The sequence below is a fragment of the Cydia fagiglandana genome, chromosome 2 (assembly GCF_963556715.1).
Source record: "Cydia fagiglandana chromosome 2, ilCydFagi1.1, whole genome shotgun sequence".
Taxonomy (NCBI): Eukaryota; Metazoa; Arthropoda; class Insecta; order Lepidoptera; family Tortricidae; genus Cydia; species Cydia fagiglandana.
The window spans coordinates 12,942,035-12,956,388 of record NC_085933.1 but is presented as its reverse complement, the minus strand read 5'-3'; positions in this window follow the sequence as shown (position 1 = coordinate 12,956,388).

Here is a 14,354-nt window from a genome sequence, read left to right as displayed (position 1 = left end):
CGCTAAGGTTTACATTATTTATACTCAACTGTCTAAACGAGAATGATGAAAAACGAAAACGTAATTCGCGGCGTTAAGCTTTAGTTTTCCTTTTAGCCGTTTTGGTTGAAATCGTCGTGGATTCTCTCCTTTTTTTCGAATTCGTCGTAAAGGACCCCGCAGTTGCTGAGAGTCGAAAAATCAAATAGTGTACCTACCTAAAGTTGAATTTTAAGACAGTAAATTAATTAGCCTAACTATTGGGATCGATCTATCATCACTGACAGGACTATTGTAGCCAATAATCCTGACATCGTGCTGATAGATCGATTGCAGCGCCGGGCCGTGCTCCTCGACGTTACCATCCCCCATGATGAAAATCTCGTGAAGGCCGAGAAGGACAAGTCCAGCAAGTACCTAGACTTAGCTCACGAGATAACCGCCGTCTGGGATGTTGACTCGACGATCATTGTTCCTAGACAAAGTCTATTATAAGTAAATTAAACTACAACGTTTGATATGAATGATATTTTATATATTAATAGAATAAAGTACCTAAGTAAGTGCAACATTAAGACTTTTTTATTTTTAATTGTGCACCTATGATGGAATGTTTTGAATGTTGAGTGATCAAAAGTGATCATAAATGCCTATGTAAGGGTGAAGGTGGACAAAAGTAACGGCGGATCAGAGGACACAGTTGTACGAGTTTCTTTCAAAGAAAACGGAAATCCTTTTCATGCATTGCGTCTGATGCATGAAGATTTCGTTCAGAGTTTCATTACTTTCCCTGATGCTCTGTTTTATTAAGAATGATGTGACCCGACATTACCTACATATGAACAAGTTGATTATAATAAAATACCAAATACAAAACCGTTGATTAATGTATCCAAAATTAACTTGCGTAAAATGAAAACGGCAGAAAACTCAGATATTAATTCAACTGGAAAATAGGAATTGGCCGCGGCGGCCTTTTGAAAGGGCCCAGTGATTCAGAGCCATGAGATATACAAATGCCGAATTCAGGATATCGTCCCTTTCTTGCCAATGAAGTCGAAACATGAAGGCTCTATTTTTGTCTCATAAGACGTTAACTTCAATAGATTAGGGATTGGCATGCCAGCGTTCACCTTTGTTAAATGAAGCAAATAAAATACTGACTGAGGGATTTTCCGTTGTTTCTTGTATGTATACTACGGCTTTCTACGAAGCTTTTTATTGTGATTTCTGAGAAGAAACATTTGTGTCTGTTTTTTTACGTAATTTCTTATCAAAGTTCAATTTCGGTTATACGACAATAATTTAAAATACGCAATATCCCATCAAAACAATGCTTTCATCAATAGAAAATATATTTGGACATAAATCGAATCCTACAAAGATTACCTACTACAGAATTATTTTAGTTATTTTAAAGATGAATCAGTTGACATTCGTGGGATAGTCCCTTACGTTGTTAGCGCAGCCTCAGCTTTATGCGACGGCTTAGTAAGGCTGCACGTGGTCCGGTTGCCTAAGCCCACAAATTTACGTTGTCACTAGATTTTATGAAAGCAAATGACATCTCACATTTTAACCCACTGGGAAACTAGAATTTATGAAGATTGGTCCGGTTGTTCGGTGTTTGCCACCTCCTCCGCTTTGAACGTCGTATGTCTTGTCGTTAGGCTACCAAAGCTGACCAACAGATTTAAATACATAACTTTTTATTTTACAAAGTTGTTGTGAAGTTAAATTATGTCCTTTCCCATAAAAATATTCGCGGTCCACCTTTCGCAAAGAGCAAATTATTTTAATATAATTGAATTAGGATTGTTCAAAAATACTGTCGCATAATGACGATATTTTACACTTACCTAGTAGCTCAATCCAAATACACACACATACACACACACACTCTGTGTGTGTATGTGTGTGTTTGGATTGAGTGCTCTGCAAACAAATTGGAACATGAGTATCGATTCGACACGGCAGGTGCTCCATCTGGATCGAGTATTGTGCACATATCGAACACCAATCGATCTGAATAGAGTAGCGAATCTTGACCGAAATAGGACACCGAGTGTGTAGACATAATGTCTTGCACATCAACGGTTGAAAGCAAATACACAACAAAATAGATTCGGGCATATATGATTAAGTATGTTCAATTCAAGTATGCTCAGAAGGTTACATATACATATTCCGAAGACACAGACATCATATTTTAGCTTTCTCAAACTGAGATTGTAGGCAAAAGTCTCAGCCCCGTAAGCTAAGTATTTTTGATTTATTTTCCATTCAACTGTCTAATACAGGCTGACATAATTAAACGAGTTTTTTTTCCGTTTTCTTTTGTAAGTATTATTAAAAAAGAATTCAAATGAAGCACGAAATTACAATCAGTGAAAGAGCCCTTGAAGATGATTCCACCGACCGTTAGCTCTTTGTTTAATCAGGCAAGTAAACAATATGAACCTTTTTCTCGTTGGGAACAACAAATATTTGGGCGTTTTCGGAAAAAAATATTTGGGTAAAATATCACTGTCCTACGACTTTGGTATACTTTTTTACCGTCAAATACTGTTTTAAAGTGTCCTACATGTATACAAAAATTGTAAAGTGATTTATTATCTGAGTATTTATGGTAAAAAAACTGATTAAATGGTACTTTAAAGTAAAGAAAATGTACAAAAACTAAAGAAAGGTAGATGATTTTTGAGTGTCCCATGCACACTTTGCATACTTTGGATCCAAATATTATATATCTGCCTCCTTCTAGACCCGAACCTGGTTGTTGTGTGATAAGATCGTACCAGCCAAAATCTATTAAAAACCTTATTTTTTAGCACCTAAAGTAAAAATATGCATTAAAGTTTAATTTATTGTTGTCCTTCAATATCGACGTAGTGGAAATTTCCACCAACGTCACGGAGTTTTTACCAACTTAGTAGCAAAAATCTACTAATATCATACGGATTTTTACATGATCGTAACATTATGTTCCTATAATTACCCGGTGTTTAGGTTTTACAAGGCAATTGGGCTCGAAAAAAGCTAGTGTAGGTTCTGCGTCACGATGTGCAGAAATTTGTTTTCCACAACGAACTGAATTAAACTGAAGATAAGGAGTCAATTATTGACTAAATATTTATGAATTACGTTAGATTATTATAAGTGTTGTATGATATCAAATAATTATAATTAAGAAAATTCAAACGATCAGACCGCTATTTCGCTTTATTAACCAACTGGCATGCCTACGTCACATCCAAAACGTTACGTGATGTATTAGTGGAACAAAAAAACGTGACGTATGGAATGAAAATGCACGGTTTACATGCCGTCAGTTTAAGTTGCCAAAATATAGTAGGTAGAGTGATATTAAAAACACACAAATAATTTTATTCTAGCTATATTCTTAACTAACTACTACTAACTACTCGACCTACTAGTAATTACTTAGCACCAGTGGCGGCTCGACCTAAGAAACGCTGGCAGGCGCAGGTTATGCTTTCGACTGCAGCAGTATTGCAGTACGACAATGCTGCTAACTGCAAATGTCAAAAAACTGGGCAGCAACATCTATTTTGATTTTGTTGTAGCAGTAATGCAGTCGGCAGTATTATCGTGCTGCAATACTGCTGCAGTCGAAAGCATAATTACTGCAGGAAATTTCAAAATCTGTTAAGTTAAACTGTAATAATAGGTATTAATTACTAAATTATTTAATTTAGTACAACATTAAGTAGGTATTAAATTAAGTAGCTATTTTCCGCACATGTAAACCCTTCATGTAGTTCCTAAACGCGATATTATGGTCCATAACGTCACTTTGTCCTACTGTGGCTGTGATTGATTTTATTAGAATTTATATTAATTATTAGGATAATTGATACTGATTTCGATCTCATTTGCAAGAATAATATATGATAATTATTAAAAACAACTTTTTATAATACCTTTACCTTACGTTTTTTATAACAAAATGATTGCAAAGCAACAATTAAAACGAAAATGTGACGTATTGGAAAGACTCCTTTAAATAACTTTATTGTAATACTTAGTATTGCAGTTGTTATTCGTTTTTAGAAAATTAATATTGTTTTGTATTTCAATAAATAAAAATTGGTTCACTTAAAACACTCCGATCTTCACTTAAAACCTGCCTAAAACTTGTAACGTAATGGATCGTCACATTCGCTGTCATTCAGTTTAAAGTGATTTATTAGGAATATAAATAATTTATATAGAAAGAAAGTAACATTTTCATAAAATATATAAATAGTAGATTTAATTCAAGCCATTTTTAGTCAAAAAAAATTTTTTTTTGGTGTGTGGAATTCCATTACGTGACGGACTCTAATTCTAAAAACGCCCATTTACCTACCGTTTCTAATGTCCTTTGGTGGGAGCACAGAAATAGATGGACATTTTAGCATACACATTGCTGATTTATATTGTAGCATATTGTGCAATACATTACATGCAGACCTACTTAGAACAAAGCTCATTGGACCTCAGTCATCAGGAATTATTTAGTTTCCGCGTACGAGAATTAAGTAAGTAACTAAGTATTTGCCAACTATCATAATGCACTGTGTACGTATCTCGCCCACTCTCATGATGCAATGTTTTGATATGCTGCTAGCTAGAGGATTTTGGCCGTGACTTCGTCTGCGTAGAAGTTGTTAAAACATTCAACTTCATTTTCAAAAAATCCTCCTTAAGTGGAGCTCAAGAATATTTTAAGAATAGTGGTACCTATCTGTTTCAAATTTCAAAGTCGTAAGGTTTTTTTTACGTTGGCTGTCCTTATAAATTAAAACAAAAACTGCTGTACTTATATAGATAGAATATTCTGCCAGTTATATGTGAGGAAAAATTAAATTTGCATGCGTTATTAACTTTATGCTTTTAATATTGTTGCCAAAATCAGCGAAAATAATTTGATTAATTAGGTAGGTACTGGAGTATTTACTTACCTCCTAAACATCTATGCGGGCTAAATATAAACGATGGTCCACAAACCATTTTCACCTATTTTATCATCCAATTTTTCCGAATAGCAATATTGTTGGTCGTACCGTACTTGAGTACGACTCGAACTTACCTCGGTCTTTTAATCCTTTCACAAGATTCCATGCTACAACCACTAAAAAGAGCACTTAGATCCGGTCCCACGTGCGGTGAGCCAGACTCTTGTGCACTTTACAACCCAGTAATAATGACTATATTAGCACTAATTGGTATTGTAAGGGTGCAGTAAAAGTTAAAGCGAACATTAAAGTACCTGGTTCATTTAACTTATTTATTAGACTTACCACTGCACACTGATTACATATTATTAAATGTTTATTTGGTATTGATGTAAAAATAAAATAGTTATTTACGATACAAGTGCAGAAAAAAGGAAATTGCGAATCACTTATTCGCACGTGTATCGTACAACGTTTTATAGTACATATGGCCCTTTAAACTATAAACACACGCACGGAAAGTGCTCTTTCCCGCACTAGTGCGAGAAAGTAGGACCATATATACTGTAATAGTACATTTCGATGCTAGTGCGGAAGGTATGTCATTACATCACGAGTACCGAGATATCTTGCCACGAGCCGCAGGCGAGTGGCAAGACTCGGGACGAGTGAAGAATGACATTTCCGCACGTGTATCGAACGACGTTTTTTAGTACAGTTGCGAAAAAATAAGAAAAACATTGTTAATCGTACACTAAACAAAAGTGGTAACAGTGACAGCTCGGTTAGACGTCGTCTTTAAGTATATTATATCTATGGGCGTTTGGCAGCTATTCCGTTCCATTCAGTCAACTTATTAAGAACGGAATTTTCAATATTGAATATTAAAAAATAAACGTGTTATAATGATGAAGAGGTAAGTAATTAAATATGAAATATGTAATATTTTTCGTATTCTTACATTAACGGTAGGTTTTTATGCTGATTACGACGTCTAAAGGAAACTAATATTAACACTCATCAATAAGTAGTCGTGAATTGGAACAAGTATAAATTTAAAAAAATTGGAAAAGTAAAAAGCACTAGTTCGAGATAACCAACTTTCCGCACGCTAAACAGCTACGTAAAGTAGCACTTTTTGAGCAACTGTATTAAAAATATTATTTTTGTTTCATATTATGTCCTATAAATCCTATAATTATCTTTTTGCTCTATAGAGTACGTATAGTTGCGTAGTGATTTTTACATATACTGCGTCCACTGGACCCTTTAGCGACTAAAAGTGTTTAAAAAAAACTAAGGCCTATCCTAGTGTTAAAATTAGGCAAAAAGGAACCTTATAGCACAAGTAAAGGAACAAATACCAAAAATTATTCATGTGTGTACTTTTTTGATGAGGAAGTTTTGTTGCACTGTAGTAAATGCGAAATAAAGCCATGCCATGTTATGTTATCAACAATATCAACCCTCCAGCCGCACTCCCTGGACAGAATTAGAGATTAACTAGATACGATATACTAAAGATAATTATCTTTACTCTTTCATGTCTAGTGAATTTCTAATTCATTTCCCGAATCGCGGCGCCAGCCGCCATATGGTACCTTTTACAGTGGAACGTCACATATCTTTACTATTATATTTCATATCTAGTGAGTCTCTAATTTATTTCCCGAATCGAGCCGTGTTGTCTTATTTCACCACCCTGTCTCAACCAGAGAGCATGAGTACGTTGCAGTCACCATGAAGGAAGCCATGTCGGTGCATCTACCTATGTAAACCTAAGGTGCATCTACCTACCTAGGTATATGTATTGTATAGAGACTAGGGACAGTAGGGACATCTGTAAAGTTAATTTTATAACTCAGTCATAGCTACTATTCGTATTCACTGCATCACTAATAAAATAGTTCATATTGCTTAAATTATTTCTATCAACTCATCCGCTTTCAGTAGCACTCCGCCTTCAACGTGTAAAGGTACTAGCTAGCGTTCCTAATGATGATGCTAAGTGAATATGCTTGTACGTACTTAAGTACTGTGAAACCATTAGACTGGTGCTGCAGCTTACCGTGCGGTAACTTTCGAAGTTTAAGCGGATCTTACTGTGTAACTGTAAGATGACTGTTGTAAGTTTCAATATATTTTAAGAACTCTGCAATAGTTAGACATATGTACGTAATACTTATATGTATGTTTTAAGTAACTACCTAATATGTACTTATTTTATAGATAGGTATTAGGTAACTTCATACGTTGTAGAAAAAAATATTAACGCTATACCCGCTCACCATAAACGGTTGACTTTATTATTAAGGATATCTCATGCTGGAACGGTACGGGTCCAGGCCGAGGCGTCCGTTTTCTATAGAAAGCATCACGTGATCACCGATCATACACAACGAAGTGTCGGAAGTGGGTCATTCTTTTTCCAATTAATCGGCGCGATTCGGGAAATTAATTAGACATTCACTAGATATGAAATAGTAAAGATATGCGACGTTCCACGGCGAAAGGCACCATTTGCCCCGGCTGAATATTGGAGCGGCGTTAATAATAGCTTAAGCGAAGCGCCAGCCACCATAAGGTACCTTTTTCCGTGGAACGTCACATATCTTTACTATTTAATATCTAGTGAATCTCTAATTTATTTCCCGAATCCCGCCGTCTTTCACTTTACCGTCTGTCGTCACCTATTTAATAATTAGAGTGACGACGCGCATCTTGAGTTGTTTCTCCACGTTAGTGAGTAAAATGCACTTTTTCACGCTGATTTTGAATGATTTATTTGGATTATAATATTGTACCTACTGTATTCACGGGCAGGTTTCCACAATTTGACGACTGGCGCGTGAAGGATTTTTTTTACTCGCTAGGACCAAGGTTATGTTTTTTAATTGTGATTCATTAAAACTCGCAACAGTATTATATTCCTTGTACGACTAATATTAACGTTACAAAGTTTAAAAAAAGATATACTATTTGAATAAAGCTTTTATTAAAACAGATATTAAATAACAAAATAAATAAATCATAGTTAAATCTAGCCCTAAATTAGCCTGAGGCATTGTTCCCAGGACGCTGGTCGCGTTCCCCCTCTGCAAAGCGAGGCTGAGTTTTTGTGCGAAAAAAGGGGCAGCGTAGGTCGCCAGATACCCAGACTAGTTTGGTAGAAATTTCTTTAACCAGTTTTTTGGTGTCTGACGACCAAGGACCGAGAGTTTCAATTGCAAGTGCCGCAAATACATAATTCGGTTGCAAAAATGCGTATTTGCGACACTTGGTAATTTGGGTGTCCTCTGCTGCCGTCCCCGGCCTCCTGGCAGAGCCCAGGACGTGGGATGGGGCCAGTGTATCAACACATGTTACATCCCACGCCAAGGGCCGCCCCAGGAACCAAGGTACGAGCGAGCAGCCGTCGGGCCTTTTGCCATCTGCCGCAGATAGACCTACTGGCTCCAGGGTTGCTGGTATGAAAGCGGTACCGAGTGCTCTGCGGATTAGGTCGTTTAGAGCCGTGTGTCTATAAAATCGGCCGGCGCTTGATTGACAGTGGAGTCCGTGGTGCCCGTAAGCGTCAACAAAAAAAGTAAGTACCTACACAAAAAAAAATACTAATAAAAGTAAGTCCAATTTAATATTCGGCGATAACTAATATTGTAGTGTAATAGTGAGAATATGAGAACGAATAGTCGTATAAGTAGTATGAATAGTAGTGATCAACGCACTTATAGAAATAAATAAAAAATCTTAACGTCATGTTAAATTATATATGTATAACGCTGAAAATTTACACGGTTCATAACATATACAAACCACATTTCGTAGAACTGAAAATGTAACTAAATGTTATTTTATTTTCGTTCATAATAAGCCTGAGGCATTTTTTATTATTAAAAAATTAATCCTCCGCTAATCACGATTTATTAGAGTATAAAAGTAAACAAAGGAAAGTAAATTGCTTTAGCAACGGTTGTGATAAAAAAAACTCATAAAACGGTGAAATCCGTTAACTAAAATTGAGTAACGTGGGCGTTAACAGATCATATTGGATATTTCTTTCATTAGAAAAATTTCAAAATATTGATGTCTTAGTTACCATTTTAAACAAATACAGTAAGGTGGTGCTCGACGCTGTCCCAGTACTTACATGTCATCTTGAAACTTAAGTCTTTGTCTATAGAGGTGACAGCAGATCTATTGGGCATTAGCATGTCGAGCATTAGTACCACCACCTTACCTTAGCTTTCACTGATTTTAAGTAAATATTTAATACCTAAATACTGGACAATTTCACACAAATCGACCTAGTGCCATCGGAATCGATCTCCACAATTAGGGTTTGCACGACGGATCCGAAATGTATGGGAAGATCCGCGGATCCGGATCCAGATCCGGATAATTTCATACATTTTGGATCCGGATTGCAAACCCTATCCACAATGTATCATTGTGTTTAAGGGACAACCAGAAATAAGATGTCAACACAGTACATACAGGTTGTCTGGAAGAGATCGCTTTTTAGCGATAAGACCGCCTGTTGTTTAACCTCTTCTTCCTGTATTATTTGTATTGTTTTCTGTAATGAGGTGTGCAATAAAGAGTATTTGTATTGTATTGTGTTGTACATACTCGTACATATTTTCAATAGTTTGTGACACCTCTGAAGTTGCAGGCGTCCATAGGTTACAGGAACAGTCCTGACCGTTATTAATTATGTGGACAATTGTAGGTATTTCATGACCGATCGGATCGGTGATAAAAAATAATAGATGAGAGTTTTCAATTCAACCATGTATGCGGTAGGTACCTAGTGATTTTCCAATCGTCGACTTCAATTTTGTCGAAGTTGATATCTCAGTATGGAATCAACTTGGAAACGACGGACAATGTTACCAACCGAAAGGTGCAAATATGCTACGAAATAAGCTAAAATAACCAATTTTGCTTGACCTCAGCTGTTATAATTTGGGCGGCCGGCAACTAATTTGTCACGAGCTGCGCGTAAATCAGCGTTATGGTGCCTTATGGCGGTTGTAATCAACAGCTAGTGTTTGTACTCATTATGCTGGCAACGTATTACGCGTTTAGAGATTAGTAGCTACATGGTATCTGGAGGAGATTTGGCGAGGATGCCCAAAAGTGGTCGCATACTCGCTGAAGAAGACGAAGATGGTGTCTCCCGGATATTCGGTTTTTTAATTACATTGAATAGGTAACTGCATAGAAAAAAATGATATAATTTTAACATCAAAATGTAAGTTTCAATTGGCCGCCCATTTTAATATGCCAATACCTATATTGAATGTATCTGAGTCTCAGAGAGTTATTGGAATCAAAGAATTTATATATCACATAAGCTTATAAGTATACCTGCTACTAACAATACACTCCTTTTTTTTGGGGCACTCGTGTAAGAGGTAACATTCCTGGCGAAGCCGTCAAACGACGATGGGTTACGGTCGGGTTTGCCGACGGTATTCGTTGAAAACTTAGTGGATACTACTATGGGCTCTTCCTCGTCCTAACTGATTACAATTCTTGAAACATTGTTGAAAGTCTTACGTGTGAGTGGCAGGCAAAGTTACACGTACATCGATTTTAAAGATAGATGCGCCCGGTTTTGTATGATATCAAATTTTACAAATTTGTAGTTTTCTGTACTTGTAGTGTGAGACGATATTGCTTGACAAATTTCATAGTTCTAGGTCAACAGAAAGAACCCTTATAATTTTGATTCCCTTGTGGTGTCAAAATATACATTTTTGCGGCATAAACGGCCGTATCTTTTTTTACGGTAACTTAGAAGTTGATCTTCAAAGGGTCTTGACAGACAGAGAGATGGACGGACGGACAGACAACAAAGTGATCTTATAAGGGTTCTGTTTCTTTCCTTTTGAGGTACGGAACCTTAAAAATAGCACGAACTATAATATTAATGGATATGCCAAATATAAATATGCAATAAATTATTTGTTTCTCCATTTTGGAATTCACGGGCCTACAAATCCCGGTCTTTTGATAGGCTTGCGTGGGGATATAGATCCAACACGTAGAGGCCCCTTGGAGAGCTTTAATGTCATGTAGAACGCCTGCTGGAACCCGTTCACAGGCGCAACAATAAACACCCATGAACCGGTCGCCCAATAAATTATTATTATAGTTTTTTTAAGAGAGAACTTTTAAATATGTCGCTCGCGAAGAAGATTGGTTTAATTCTTGTAAATTTCGTAAGTATATATGTTTAATTAAAACCATCCTTGTTAGGTTTCCCACAGAAACGTTCCATGAAATACGTTCACGAAAGACAATTTTGGTTCTCAATTTCAAACATGACATAAATCGGTATCAAAGTTTCAGACGGAAGAGCATTTTCCTGTTTGGTCGAGAGTTTGTGACCAAATAGTTGAGGCCTCCTCTTAACTAAATTAACCACCTAAATGTCAGCAGTTACCCGCATGATGAAAAGGATTTGAAACTAGTATAGTATCAGTATGATAGTTTTGTTTTTATTTGACGAACGCTCAACCACCAAGTTGATACTTTGATTCTACCTATGGATCTGATGATGTTAATTACGGTTACGGTAAGGTTTTAATGTGTTGGTAATTCTAATAAAGTGTAATTATTTTGAAAAAAAAAAGTAACACACATAAGTACAGAGTAGTATACAGACTATAGTAGTATATGTCAGTTTTGTTGTTACTTGACGAGAGCTTAACCGCCAAGTAAGTAGATTGATTCTACCTATGGTTCTAATGATGCTAATTACGGTTTCTGTACATTAATTTACAGCAAAAAGTTATCCCTTACCTATTCACCCTTACGAGTTGAGTAATTCACTTTTTACTTGTTCGTTAACTTGGTTAATTGTCAGGTGAGAATCGCACCTATCCATCTTTATCCACGTGATAAAATAACTGTCACTTTTAACAGCGTAGGATGGAAAGTGACGAACACGGTTTTATCACGTTGTCAACAAGAACGACCATTCATATCCGTACAGTACGGATATGATGGTCATTCTTGTCTACGTGACAGCGTGATAAAACGGTTAACGTTTAGGAGGCCAACATTCTCTTTGGATCGCTGAGCCAAAATAGTTAGTTAGTTAGTCACTTTCTATCCCACGGTGTTAAAATGTGACAGTTATTTTATCCCGTGGATAAACATGGATAAAGCCATCCATAATACGCCGGCTGGATGACATTTTAATCACCTGACATTATCTGTGTAGTAACTCTATAGGTCATACTGAATAATTTTTATTATGGGACCAATGATGGAAAGGCCAAAAAAATCATACCTAACGGGGGTGAACTGGGATGAAATTAACTATGGGAGCGAGATAGTTATGCATGTCGTGTGTGACCTTTATGTGACTGTAAGTAAACTTACCATTTTCCTAAAATGTACTTTTCCATGTAAACAATTTACTGCGGGTAAATATGTAATAAAAAGGAGACTGAAATAAATTAGCGAAGGTCGTAGGTAGTAAATAAACTACATATGAAAATCTTGTCAAATAAGTACTAGTGCCCACTGAACATTTCAAAAATTGCATATAAATCAGACCCTGTTTTGGCGAGCCCTCAGGCGATTCATAATTTTGCGGGGTTCTGTACCTGAGCCGAGCGAAAAGTATACTTTCAATATGCCACTTTCAGGTGTGTTCGCGGATATTTTACGAAAATCTGGTAAACGGCCCGTCGACTTTTTTGTAATTTTAAACTTTTTGTTTTTTAAGAAGGTAACAATTACTTAAGTTAAGGGAATTTAATATAACTCTACCTAAGGCTCACTTGCGCCATTCCACTAACCCGGGGTTAAACGGTCAAACCTGGAGGTTCCATGGTTACCAGTAGGTACCATTTGACACTGTTAACCTCGAATTAGTGGGATGGTGCAAGTGACGCTATGTGAACTGTGTATCTACAGGTTTGCCCTGTGATTGTCTCACGATATATAAGTATTATTTACATTAATACTACAAAGCAGGTAGGTAGCTTAATAGTAAATAAACATTTTGATGGATCACAGGGGTTGAATTTTGCAAATTCTTCGTATTATTACTTACTACAACTTGTACCTACAGGGTATTTAAACATGCTAGAGCGATAGAGAGACAGAAAGCTTTTTGGTTTTTAGATGTTAGCGGTAAACCCTCAGTAGACCTAGTTAAGTCACAATTATTTGTAGAAAACGACCAACTAAACGTAGATAATGAATGCAAATTATTATACGCCACTTTTCATTGTATCTGTCATCCTACATTTATTCGTTTGTTGATATGCGATTGTAAATATAGATTTTTGATACTAATCGATAGTATCAAAAATCAACCACCAAGTTTCTTTTAAAGTTAATGGATATGGTAAAAATAAATTATTTGTTTTCTGAGTAGTAATTTAGATTAAACACCCAAAAAAATTTTTTTTGGCATTAAAAACAATAGGATAATCCAATTAACAATAAAATAATATTTTCAAGAGGAAAACTTGGTAAAGATGCTGGACAAAAATATATTATTTATAAACATATTATGAAACAGTACAATTCTAAAAGTCACAGTTATTATCCACGTTTCGATTGAAACCAATGTTGTTCATAAACTATTTTAAAGTAATCAATTTAATAAAAAGGAAATTGAATTGACTTTAATTTACAAAGATCACAATTAGGTAAATTCGCAAGTTTCCCAGGATTTGCCCTAAAGATATTTTAAAGTGTATTTCATGTCCAGTCTTACGTTTATTTTTATCATATTTCTGATTTCAGTTATCATTTACTTTCTCTTATTTTCAATATTATGTTATATTATGTAAGTAATATTATGTGTGTTATGTTATGTAATATTATGTTATTATGTTCAATATTATGTTTGTTATGTTATATTGCAGTGTAAATTATGAATAGACACGAATAGTTCATAAGTTCAAATAGAAATAAATTGCAATACACTTAAGGAACTCTAAAAGCCTTTGCACGCAAACTTCTATCCGAAATGGTCTACGGGATTTAAAGGTTTTGCCATCCATTTTCGGATTCGTACTACGAAATAAATTACCGTAGAAACGTTCCAAGGAAATGTCGACTTGGGAATAATTTCCTCACTCCGTCACATTTAAAGATCAGAGTAATATATTATAAGACTGTTATTAAACCTTTCTGTTGGAATAATAATCACATTTAGAAGTCTATGTCACCATCCATCTTCACCAGAGACACAAATTAGAATTCCAATAGGACCCAAGCCCAGTCACTATTATTGAAGGTTAGGTACATTAAATGATGACCGCAACAGCATTACTGGTGGAACATTTAAGTTGACATGTCAATTGTCTCGATAAATTGCGTTTTTGTCTTAAACCATCGAATTCAGTAGGTTCGATGCAGCACGGCGCTTTGAACGGTGTC